At 39.5% G+C, this 13,671-nt stretch overlaps 1 non-coding gene across 1 annotated transcript; it reads right to left on the bottom strand.

Moving 5' to 3' along the window:
• Nucleotides 1-8,746: 8,746 nt before the first annotated feature.
• LOC132642993 (small nucleolar RNA R71) lies at nt 8,747-8,852 on the bottom strand. Its single transcript, XR_009583457.1, has one exon. It is a non-coding gene; the product is annotated as a small nucleolar RNA R71 (small nucleolar RNA).
• Between the last annotated feature and the right edge of the window lie 4,819 nt (nt 8,853-13,671).

Below are 13,671 nucleotides of genomic sequence, written 5' to 3'. Positions count from 1 at the left end.
TATGAGTGCTTGGATCGGGTCTCAAGTTTCTGCCCCGACAGCCCAACTTTCATCGTCCATATCTCCTTATTCCGATATCATTTTGACGTGCGGTTTGTTGCGTTGAAAACTAGACTCGATGAACTTAATTTTAGGCTTTTGAAACACCTTAAAACTCCTCATATACTAGGAGATATGCCTCCAACAATATGGGCTAAAAATCTGGTCCGAGATTTTTCTGAAGTTGTTCGGATTCATTTCGTTCAGATTCGTTTAACTTCTAATCCTCTTCCGACCCTCATGTAACCTCTTATACATACATATACATACTCATATACATACATAACAATCCATACACATCTCGAAGGGTCCGGAGAATCACAATAACCTTAAACGTAACTGGAGAACTTACGAAGCTTCGACGAAACTCCAATCGCAAAAATATATTCATATCTTTTATCCATCTTCTATATCATTACTAATAATCTCAAATACTTTAAAAGGGCACTCACATTACCTCATATACGCTCATAACGCGATTTCAAATCCTTTAGGTTACGATGTCACCTCGGGATACTTAAGGCAACCATATATATATATAACGATATTCTTACTAACTCGATTAACTTTCCTTGAACTTTCTTAACTCATTCTTTCTTGTCTTAATTAAAATAGCACAAAATCTTACGGGGTGTAACAAGAACATTGTGAATATCTTAGATGGCATTTCGAGAATTGAACTCATCGTTATAATCGTTAGCATTATCATCGCAAAGGACACTGCCAACAATATCGTGAGAATCTCGAGAATTGTGAGCTTATAGCATTTATAGGAGTAGGAATATCATGGATACCACATATAGGTTCAAAACGAGGAAAAACATGCCTTTAGAAAGAAGGGTTAGCCTTAAATGCCTTTATTTCTTCTTAACTACTTAATGTTCTCCTCCAAAGCCAGAGAAATCTACATTCAAAAGGGTTCATACTGCGGTTAGGTCTCGAAGAAACTATTACGTTCAAACTAGTATAATTCATGAGCTATAAAAATTTGACGGCATTTCCCCTATTTCATTTACTTCTGTCAATTTCCCCAAAAAACTCCCAATCAACAATGACATTATCAACAATACCATAATTAAGAAACTTCATCCGATTTATGCTCCGTTTAATCCCAAAAACCCCTTTTCCATAATCAACCCACAACATTAACTACAACACAACACCATATGCACTAGTGTACAACACTTTCTCATCACCAATATTACCATCCACAATATTATACTTCATAACATGCCAAAATTATAACTCAAGTCAATTTATAGCTCATAATATCCTTCAATTCATACTTGAACTCTCTTTTCATATTTCGCCCTTCAACCAAATGGTATAATAATCAAACAGCCTTAACTATATGCAAGAGATATAAAAACTTACCTTAATCACACATGAACAAGCCTTGGATCAAGTACTCCACTAAAGTGAAATCCCCAACATCAACACCAAAGGAAAACTTGAGCTTCACAAACCCTAATAGGCTCCCTAGCACTTAATCCTCTTGATTCTCTTGGATTTAGCATGGATTAGTTTGTAGAATTGGGGAGAGTGTTTTTGAGAGCTCTAGGATCTGATTTGGGAAAATAATGAACTCAAATGAGGTGAAACAAAATATATAAAGTTTTACTTAAAATCCCGTCGGAAATTTGACATCCACTTTAACGAACCGTCAAATGGCCCGCGGTCCGTCAAATGGATTTTCATATGGACCAGCCAATCAAGACTCTATGTGACTATTTTATGGTGGTGGCTCCACCATTTAACGGGCCGTCAAACTTCCTACGGTCCATCAAATCGCCCTTTTCAGATAAGTTGCTCCCTTCGATTCGTTTGACCTCTAATCCTTAGGAACCTTCTTGGAACTTGTGTAACACTTCGTTAACCATCTAAGGGGCCCTATATTCCCCCCACCCCCTCCAGACATTACTAAACAAGGTATAACTCACTTGATGCGAAATCTTCCCGAAAACATAACTCAAATTCCACTTCCTTCGACGAACTTAACTCCACCGACTCATATGACTCCAAAACCTTAAGGTACACACTTAAAGTTACAAAATACTCTCCTTAACCTCATAAGGACTTCATGTCTACTTTAGGGTTGCGTTAGCCTACTTATAATGCAACCAACTCGAGATTTCCAAGATGTAACATTCCTCCCCCCCTTGGAAACATTCGTCCTTGAATGTTAGACTCTTAGGGATTCTATAAAATTTCGCTAGAGTTTCCCCTGTAATATGCCACTACCATCCTATCATAGCAACCCATAATATACATTGCCTCACAGAGCTACAACAACAACAACAACAACAACAATAATAGCCACACACGACTAAGAAATCATCGAAAGAAAGCATTACATACCTGAGGACAATGGCTCTTTTGTCTGAGTCTCCTCTAGGGGTGGAAATAAATGTGGATACCTGAGCTTCATATCTTTCTCAGCTTCCCAGGTCATTTCCTCTCTATTATTGTTTCTTCATAAAACTTTAACTGAAGCAACATCTTTGGTTCTGAGTCACCGAACTTGTCTATCTAGAATGGCAATGGGAACTTCTTCGTTGGACAATTGCTTGGTGACTTGGACATCATCTACAGGTACAAATCTGGAAGGATCTCCAATACTCTTGTGAAGCATCAATACATGGAAAATCGGATAGGCAAACTCTAAATCTGAAGGAAGATCTAACTCAAAGCCACCTAGCCTACCTTGCGTACAATCTTATAAGGCCCAATATACCGAGGGCTAAGCTTGCCCTTTTTGCCAAATCTAATGACTCCCTTCATCGGCGACACCTTCAAGAATATCTAGTCATTCACTCGAAACTTTAAGTCTCGTCGATGATTATCTGCATAAGATTTCTGACGACTCTGAGCTGTTAATAATCGACTCTGGATAAGCTTGACCTTTTCTATGACTTGCTGGATCAAGTCTGGCCCTATTAGTTTAGTTTCTCCCACTTCAAACCACCCAATTGGCGATCTGCACTTGCACCCATATAAAGCCTCATACTGGGCCATTTGGATGCTGGAATGATAACTGTTATTATATGAAAACTCAATAAGCGGTAAGTGATTATCCCAACTACCTCCAAAATCTAACACACATGCCCGTAACATATCCTCCAAAGTCTGGATAGTACGCTCACCTTGTCCATCAGTCTGTGGATGAAATGATATACTAAGGCTCACTTGAGTTCCCAAACTTTCTTGGAAGGACTTCCAGAAATTAGCTATAAACTATGACCCTCTATCAAAAATAATAGATACTGGAACACTATGGAGTCGTACTATCTCTTTGACATAAAGTCTTGCATAATCTTCAGCTATATATGTAGGTCTAACTGGTAGGAAATGAGCTGACTTCGTAAGTCTATCCACAATTACCCATCTAGAATCATACTTACGCTGAGTACGAGGTAAGTATGCGATGAAATCCACATTAATCACTTCCCATTTCCAAGTTGGAATTTCCATACCTTGCAACAACCTGCCTAGCTTTCGATGCTCAATCTTCACCTGCTGGCCGTTAGGACATTGAGCCACGAATTTCACTATTTCTTTCTTCATTCCATTCCACTAATATATGGATATAAGATCATGGTACATATTCGTTGCTTCGCGATTAACTAAATAACAGGAACAATGGGCTTCTTCCAAAATCTAATGATGTAATCCTGTAACATCGAGAACACACAACCTACCTCGAAATCAGAGAACTCCATCTTTAGAAATCTCAAAAGATGACTTTCTCTTCTATGGAAGTGTATTTCTATAATGAACTACTATGGGATCCTCATACTGGCGCTCTTTCACCTCAACTACTAGTGATGAGACAGCTAAATTCTGAATGGTAACTCCCATATTAGCCGAGTCCATTACCCGAACCCCAAGGCTAGCTAACTGTTGGAGCTCACAAGCTAACTCTCTTTTCTCTGGTTGAACATCACCTAAGCTTCCCATAGATCTACGGCTAAGAGCATCAGCCTCAACGTTTGCCTCCCTGGGTGATATAGTATGCTAACATCGTAGTCCTTCAATACCTCCAACCATCACCTTTGCATTCAACTCTTTCTGCTTGAAAATATACTAAAGGATCTTGTGATATGTATAATATCAACATGAACACCATACAAATAATGCCTTCACATCTTTAATGCATGAATCACCGTAGCTAACTCAAGATCATGGGTTGGATAATTTTTCTCATGTTTCCGTAATTGCCTTAAAGCATAAGCAATCACCTGACCATACTGCATCAACACACATCCTAACCCAATGCCTGAAGCATCACAATAGACAACATAGCTTTTCAATCCTTCTGGAAGTGTCAGAACCGGGGCCGAAGTCAATCTATTCTTCAACTCTTGAAAGCTGCGCTCACAAACATCCGTCCATTGAAATTTAGCAGATTTTGAGTCAGCTTTGTTAGTGGTGCTGAAATAGAAGAAAAGCCTTCTACAAATCTCCTGTAATAACCTTATAAACCCAAAAAACTACGAACCTCCGTAGGTGTTGCAGGTCTCGGCCAAGTCTTTATAGCTTCAACCTTCTGGGTATCCACTCAAAAAACACCAGCAGAAATAACATGCCCAAAAAAGGTCACTGAATTCAACCAAAACACACACTTTGAAAATTTTGCAAACAACTCCCGAGCCTGAAGAATTCTAAGGACGTTATGTAAATGATCTGCATGTTCTTCCTCGGACCGAGAATATACTAGGATATCATCAATGAACACAATCACAAACAAGTCTAGGAACGACCTGAACACATTGTTCATCAAATCCATTAGTAATGCCGGTGCATTAGTGTCACACCTCGAAAAATTTCATGTCGTTATGCGGCAAATAAACTAACGCAGGATAAGAAGTATATGATGTCCCTACAAGTAAAAAAGGGTAGTTAGTGGTTCTAATTAATATTCCAAAGGCACGTGAGGCAAGAGGACAAAGTTCATTGAGGAGGGCAAAGTATAAGTCGTGTTTTGGCAAGGGTTTTTGTGAAGTACCGAGCTTAATTTAGTAATGTCATGAGGAAGAGCTATAGAACTCCTTAGGTTTATAATGAAGTGTTAAATAAGTGTTAAGAAGGTTCCATAAGGATTGGAAGTTAAAAGAAACAACGGGAGCAATTTCGGAAATTTTGAGTTGTACGACCACTTATACGGTCCGTCTAAGGGACCATATAACCTGTCCAGAGAGGGGTCTCTCATTTGAGGTATTATATGGCCACTCGTCGGGCAGCTTTTAATCTTTATAAAAAGAGACCCCCAAGTCCACATTTTTCATTTCATTCACTCTCCACACCTCAAGAAAGCTCTAGAATATTCTTCATACTATTTTAACATATACCCAAGAGGAATCAAGAGTTAAGCATCAAGAGTTGGTAGAATAAAGTACATGGTTGCCCACTAGGGTTGATACAAGCCAAGAACTTCTTTAGTGTTGAAGTTGGGGTTTTTCTCAAGTGGAATATCTTCATCTAAAGACCATTCCTACATATTCAAAGGTGAGTTTTGCACTTATTTCATGTAATTAGAGGTATTGAGTGGTTGAATGACTTGGATTAAAGAAGAATATAAAATATGAGCTCAAATAAGGAAATAATGGTATCTTGAGTAGTAAGCTCAATTGAGTCATGATTCTTAGTATGAAATGAGTATAATCTTGTTATTAATTAGGTTAAGGATGTTGAAGAAGCATTATATATGAATGAATGCGACGTTGGGTGATTACTATGGTTGTGGATGACCTTGAGAGGGAATTTTGAGAATTGAATAATGTCTAGCTTAACAAAATTTAATGATTATGATATTATAGATGTTGTTATTGATGTTTGGAGCTGTTATATTATATGGAGAACGTTGTAGAAACAAAGGAAGTGCTGCCCAATTTTTGTTAGCCCTTAGTTGCCTTAGTTTAGATTCAAGTATGTTTCCGGTTATCTAATTTTAGAATTCTCTTGAATGTAGAATTCTGAGTATCGCAGGGGAGCACTTAGTCGGTAGAGTTAGAGCGACAAAAAGATATGTTAGGCTAATCCCTTCTTTTCTAAGGAATGATTTCTATAGCATGACTTCCGTTATCTTTCCATGACTCTCTCATATTCCGGAAACTATAAGTCTATGGTTATCAAGAGCCTTACATGAGATAAAGATAAGAGATGTATTATGAATATGTCAATGATAATGATGAATTTAAGTCTAGAGACTCTAAAGCTTGTGATACGATATTCTTATGAAACTAACGATCCTTATATGATTCATTGTTGTTAGACTCACCTTATGATGCTAGTTCCTTCAAGGTGAGACATGATGAACATGCCTACTCTATAATGGCATCGGGGGGTTCTTGACCTTACATCACCCCGATAGAGTTGTAGCTTTTCATTGAGTTCTTATACATGCTTTGTGATAAGTATATAGTGATGAGATTACACCATGCCTACAAGGCCGGGCAAACACCGCTAAGGCGGGCGGCATATACACCATGTCTAGATGGCACGGGCAGACACCACTAGTAGGCGGCATGAGATGTTTACCCCGGACGTGGGCTAATGAAGATCACACCGTACCGATATGGTCGGGCAGTTACATATATATGATTACATGACATGATGTTGTTTATTAAATGAGTTAGCATGCATGACTCCGCCTTAAGAGGAAATCAGCTACAGGTTACCCCTTTACCTTATAATCTTGCATCTCTTTATCATGTTATTGTGTATGCCTTACGTACTTGATGTGGCGTGATTTTATGCCAGAATCGATGCTTTTCTGCTATAAGTTTTACTTGTTGTTAAGCAAGTCTTTGTGATTTTACGTGGGTTTTAGTGTTTTTCAGGAAACAGAACAGATTCGGAATGAAAACAGTTGAAAGTGCAGAAGTGGTCGTAAACTCACTTTACGGTCCGTATTCTCAAACACGGGCCGTATTCCATGGGCGTATTAAAGAATAAGAAGAACCAGAAAGGTATCTGAGGAATGGTGATTTACGAACAACTTTTACGGACCAAATTCCACTTTACGGTCCGTATTTCAAAGCGTATTTAACCATTCGAGCATCTGCCAGAAAGTTAGAGTTTTGGAAGTTGAAAGACGACTGGGCAGTTTACGGATCGTAAACCAATTTACAGTCCATATCTCAAGAGATTGAAGTTGCTCAAAACTGGAAGGAAGACTTGGTCATAAACTGGTTTACGGTCCGTATTTCACTTTACGGACCGTATTTCGTATCGACGGGGACCAAAGTGAAAATCTGCAACTTTCACGTTTTTAGAACCTATAAATAATCATTGTAGAGTTTTAATAGTGATCAATTATTATATTTTGACTTTTGGCTTAGAACATTAAATACTCTCTAGTTTTTGAAGGTTTAAACATCAATTCAAGTATTATCAATTCCTCTCTTCTTCCAAAGTAAGCAATTATGAATTCTTCAATTTCTTATTTCTTGTTCTTTGTCATGAGTAGCTAAATTCCATTATTAGGGTTGTGAACCCAATGATGGGTGTTGTGTGATTGGGTTGTGATTGATATACACATAATGGATTATTAGGGTTTATTGATTCTTCATTCTTCATTCATAATTAATGGTTGCAAACATTGATTAAAGCCGTAAAATCTTGATTAATTTGGGAAAATAATTAGGGTTGGTAAGAATAAATAACAAGGACTCAAAGCTTTAAACTTTGTTTAATAAATTCAATTAGGAATAAGAAGAATTTACTTGGCATGATTAATCGTTCTTCATAGTTACTTTCTTATATTTGGGAAAATCATAGAAAGAGATAATCTTTATTTATTGGGAAATAGTAGAGATTCATATAGAGATTAAGTGCATTCATATAATGATCCATTAGAAGTATATCAAGATCAATACCCATGATCATACACTCTATCTAACGGGGACACAACCTTAGTTTCTTTTACCATAAATTTCCACCAAAACAAGTAGATAGCAATTAGTCATAGAAAAACCAACTATTACCAAAACCATCGGATTAAGACATTAGACATAAGCTTAGCATCATACGACTTAAGTAACCTTTTCACACCATATTCCCTGTGAGATTCAACCCCAACCTTATTGGGTTACTATATTTGACAACGTCGGCGTTATACCATTAATACGTGTAATTTGAGCGTATCAAATTTTGGCGCCGTTGCCGGGGAATACGATTTTGAAATTACTAAATAGTGTTTGATTTGATTGAAGTGTTTTGATTATTCCATCACACCTTGTTGCTACTCTGTGTAAACCATGTGAACATGAATCAGAATCAGCAAAATCAACGTGCTGGCAACTAGGGGAATCGGTTGAACAATCAGGAGAATGAATCAGATGATGAGAATATTTTCGCTGATCATGTTGAGGAGGAAGACTATGCATCTGCTATTCTTCAGCCTCGAGTTGTAGCTGCTAGCGTGAAAATTGACTCCTCTCTATACCAGTTGTTGAAGCTTGAGGGATACTTTCGGAACTCTACCGAGAATGACCCTCAATGTCATTTACAAAATTTTATGGATGTGTGTGCTAATCACATCCAGAACAACGTTCCATAAGATGCTATTCGGTTGAGGTTATTTAAATATTCCTTAACTGGGGAGGCAAGAACATGGTTTGAGAAGCTGGCCCGAAATTCGATTACTTCATGGGTAGAGATGGTGACTGCTTTTCTCACAAAATGGTACCCCCTAGAAAGAAGGCTGAAATTCGTGACAAGATATATGAATTTAAGCAGCGACCGGGGGAACAACTATATGAAGCCTGGGAGAGATTCAAGGAGTATTTGTAGAAGAGCCCGAATCATGGTTTTCCGGAACACATATTAATGCAGAAGTTCTACTGAGGGCTAGATCCAGTGACGCAGTCAGTTGCTAATAATGCAGCTGATAGATGTTTCATGACCAAAACTTATCGATGAGTGACCAACATACTTAACAAGCTGACGACTCATAATCAGGCTTGGCACTCAAACAATGCTGATGTTGTACCGTATGGTAGTGCTATGATCCAGAATATAGTAAAGGAGAATCAAGACACCCAACAAACATTGGCAGAACTTGCAACAAGTATTTCCTTGCTAACGAAAAAGTTTGATGAATCCCAGATCAAGAAGCTAAATGTTTGTAAGGATGATACAGTTTTGCCAAAAGGGATGTACCATACTCAAGATGGTCCGTTCCATGATGGGCCACCTATGCAGGTTGAAGATGCTAATTATGTTAATAACTCTCAAGGGGGTTACCAAAGACAGAATTACCAAGGTGGTTATCAGAATCAGAATCAACGGAGACCTCAGCAAGGTCAAGGTGCTTATAACAACTCTGGGAACTACAACAATAATTATGGTGGTGCGAACCAAGGGAGCTACAACAACAGTAACAATTTCGGGAACAAGAGTTCCAATCCTTATATACCACCGAAAGAGCAGTCAACAGAGCAAGGTAGTTCGAAGGTTGAATCAATGCTTGAGAAGATTCTGTCCAATCAATCTAAGTCTGAAAAGACTTTATCTGGGTTGACAGAAATAGTAGGTTCCCATACAGCAGCTATTCAGAAGCTTGAGTCACAGATGAGAGATATTTCTAGAGAGCAGCACCCTCCTAAAAAGGGAGGACTTTCGAGTGACACTATTCCAAATCCAAAGAATGGGGGAGGCGGTGTAGACCGTGTGTTTGCCATCACTACTAGGAGTGGTAAAATACTCCAGGGGGCTGATGAGAAGGTGATTGATCTTGAGCCGATAGATAAAGAGGATGAGGTGCAGTCTGAAGCACCCATTATTGTTGATGATAATCCTACTGACAAGAAGGTTGCTGATATTCCAGAGATGGTGAAGGAAGCTGATAACACAAGCAAGAAGACTATAAAAGGGGCTCTCCGCCCTTTGACGCAGCTTTTCAAATCTAAACCTCCATTTCCTCAGAGGTTGGTAAAGAAGAAGGAAGATGCTAAGTGTTATATCCCGTATTTTTGAACGTCAGATTATTAACTGAGGTGGGGCCCACACGTCAATATTTTTTTTGGGACACGTGACAAGTTATATGAATCGCATATGTAAAGTAAAACACAACTTCTGAAGGGCCTTGGGGCCAAATCAAAGTGGAAGCCCTCCAAACGAATTTGTTTAAGAAAACGTTTTCGGATGACCTGACTTGGAGGGGCAAACACGGCATTATAAGTCTGGAATTTTGGAAAACGCCCAGAAATAAAAGTTGTAGATAATTGAAATAGCTTTCCAACGGTAGGTCGTGGGCCTATAGGTGACATCGGGATAAGGAGATATGAACATTTTAAGGCGGAAAGGTCAAGCTGGGCAGTGAAATGGGCCCAACCCGATTCCAATCCGGGTCAGGCCCATTTCCTTGTTATTTAAGGGAGGTTTCAGCCACCTCCTCCACATTTTCAGATCAGAAAAGATCCAGAAAATTCTATAGAGAGAGAGGGAGGAAAGACTTAGAGAGATAAATAAAGTTTGATCAAAATCTGAGCCCCGAATCCCGAAGCCCATGAAGAGAAAAGTGTTCTACGTCGCGTTGCCTTCGATTTGAGCTAAAAATCAACTAAAAATAAGAGGGTGGACGTGGTAGCTGTGCACTTAAGGTATGATTAAGGCTCTTTTTCATTGCCAACAAGCTTATTTAAAGTTTCAACGGAATAGAACGGGAAAATAGCGATATAAATTCGTCCGTTGGCATTGAAATTGATTGTAGAAGATTATGTCATTTTAATATGATTTTATGATATTATGGAAATGAAGTTGTTAAGATGTTAATTATGATTATGGTTGATGAAATTGGAAGGTGGAAATATGATATGAATATGTATGTTGAAGATTTGATGTTTTGGATGGATTATGGTTTGGTGGAAAATTTGTATATTTTGTATATCATGTGAATATTGTATAGAAATGATATGAAACACTTCCAAATCACATTGTAATGGTCTTGATTAATGATGAATATGGAAATGTTGATACTAGTTTGGGTTTGTGAAGTTGAAGTGGAAGTTGTTGGACCATGTGGAAAACAAGGCTAGTTATGCCACACTATGTGTTTTGTAATGCTTGTTGTTGTTAGTGATGTTGTTGTTGGGTTGCTGTGTTGATATATTAAGCCGAGCTAAGTCTCGGGGATGTCATATATATAGGGGAAATGCTGCCGAAATTTCGGTAGGCAATTATGTGATTAAGCTTAGATTCTCGAAAAGCTTGAAATTAACAATTGGTAAACATGACCATTTGTAGATTCTGGACGAAATTGGAATTGAAGCCAAGCGAGCGTAAGGCGCAATCGAGGTATGTAAAGTCTTCCCCTTTGTTCTTTGGCATGTCGTAGATGTACTAGGTCAAGATCGGAGCCTCGGGGGCGATTCTGCTCATAGAAACTCGAGATTGATTTTTGGTACTATTCATTCAATTCAATTGAATTTCAAAAGGCGCATTTTGCTAGAAAAGTGGTTAAACCTCCATAACTTGTACAAATGTAACCCGATCACTATGAAACCTTCCTGGATGACTCCGTAGAGTCTAATGGGCGTGATTCTTGTCCGCCGCCTCGACTTGGCCCGAGGTGGGCCCGCTATTCCCCGATGCCTCTCTTATTGTTCTGTCTGTCTTATTCCCATACGATAAGTCGAGAAAACTTATGGCTATTGTTCCGACTACTAAACGGGAGTTATTTTAACGAACCTGAATTGATTTAATGTTCATGGAAACAATTACGGAGACAGAAACCCTGATATAAATTCTGTATGGCTTTAGCCAATGTACTCGTGTCCGGAGCTCGCAGGTAACTCCTGATTATTATGTTGTTTACTATACAATAGGTGCTATGACCACCTTTATGAGCTTTATAAAATATTTTTTTTTGACATCCAAAACGTTTTGAAAATATTACCCTGATATTTTGGATAAACTACTTACCTCCCGTACTTACTGATATACGATTTTGGTATACCTGAATCTTGTGTGATGTATGATCCTGGCGTGTGTGATTATGTTGGGAAAGTGATAATTTGGCATTCTGTATGGTTGTTTTCTGTTTTACCGAGTCGCGGGCCGGTTATGTGAATATGCGCATATGTAATATTGGCCGCTGGACCCTCGACCGCGGCGTGTCCGACATTGATAGCTGGACCCTTGACCGCGTCATGCCGGACGTGTGGCATTGACTGCTGGACCCTTGACTGCGTCTGCCGCACTTGTGATTGTGCCTGACATAGACCGCTGGACCCTTGACCGCGGTATGTCAAATGTGTGATTGTAACCGCTGGACTTTTGGTCGCGGTATGTGTGATTATAACCGCTGGACCCTTGGCCGCGGTACGTGTGATAGTGACCGCTGGGTACTTGGCCGCGGTATGCGTGGTAGCGACCGCTGGACTTATGGCCGCGGAAATTGTGCGTTGATTCCTTTATATGTGTGAAACAAAAATGTTTTTCAAAAGAAAGTAAAGCATTTTGACATTCTAACTGCCGTATTTGCCTGCTGGAACCTCTTGGGTATGACTTGTGCACTAGAGGCGACCCTGTGGCGACCTGGTTATTCGTGCACACCCCAGTGCACTGTCCATTGCGCCCCTCACTAAAGGGCCGAAACCTGAGGTAAATGTATACTACCTGTGCTTGTGTAAGTTTATGATTCTGCATGCATGGTTCTGCCTGTTACATTTCTGGACAGCGGATTCGGAGAATGATTCTGTTGGTGTTGCTTCTGCATGATTGAGCCGGACTATGCCTCAGTCGGCTATAGTTCTACACCCCTTTCTTCGGTTGCGGGTATGTCAGTCGCACTCTGTGCCCCGATCCGCACGATGATCCTGCCAGTTAGGCTTTGTACCTCTGTTTCATAACACGATTCATACGGTTACACCCCGTGCTTATGATATATATCGTGGTCCTGGCCATACACTCTGTATTTCCGTTTCGGACTTGGAGCCGATACTACCTGTTCTATTTCTATACTTCTGGCTCGGTTTTGCTTATATTGTTATATTTCCGCATTACATACTCGGTACATTTCCGTACTGACCCCCTGTTCTTCGGGGGCTGCGTTTCATGCCGCGCAGGTACTCCCAGTTGAGTTGAGGACAGATGGAAGATGTTCCAGTGCAGATGGCAAGCTCCATTTGTTCCCGGAGTGCTGCCGAGTCAGATTCTGTAAGTTATGCTTTTGGGATCTTATTAGAGACTTTGCAGACAGTGTCGTGGGTATTGGTTGTCGGTCTGTGTACGTAATGAATTTTGTATGATCACAAATTTGTTCGGCTTGAAAGCCACGAGAAAGAATATTTCTGAAAGAAAAGTTTTGCTATGTACTTTATTATTTGTTTTAAAGGAAAAAAAGTTGACGTGATTTTATGTGCAGCGAGAGTCTGAGGGTTCGCTCGGCCCTAAGTAAGGGTCGGGTGCCCATCACACCCCAGCGAGGTCGGGGTGTGACACTAAGTTCGAGAAGTTTTATGATCAGTTGAAGCAGTTATCTCTAAATTTTCCCTTCTTGGAAGCTGTCAAGGAGATGCCCGGTTTTGCTAAATATTGGAAGGATCTGCTGACCAAGAGGAAGACGGTTCAATATAAAACCGTGAGTTTGACTCACACTGTGAGTTCTATCATTTCAACTATAACTGT

Source organism: Lycium barbarum, chromosome 5, assembly GCF_019175385.1.
Source record: "Lycium barbarum isolate Lr01 chromosome 5, ASM1917538v2, whole genome shotgun sequence".
NCBI lineage: Eukaryota > Viridiplantae > Streptophyta > Magnoliopsida > Solanales > Solanaceae > Lycium > Lycium barbarum.
The sequence above is the reverse complement of the archived record's forward strand: the minus strand, read 5'-3'. Positions and strand labels throughout refer to the sequence as shown.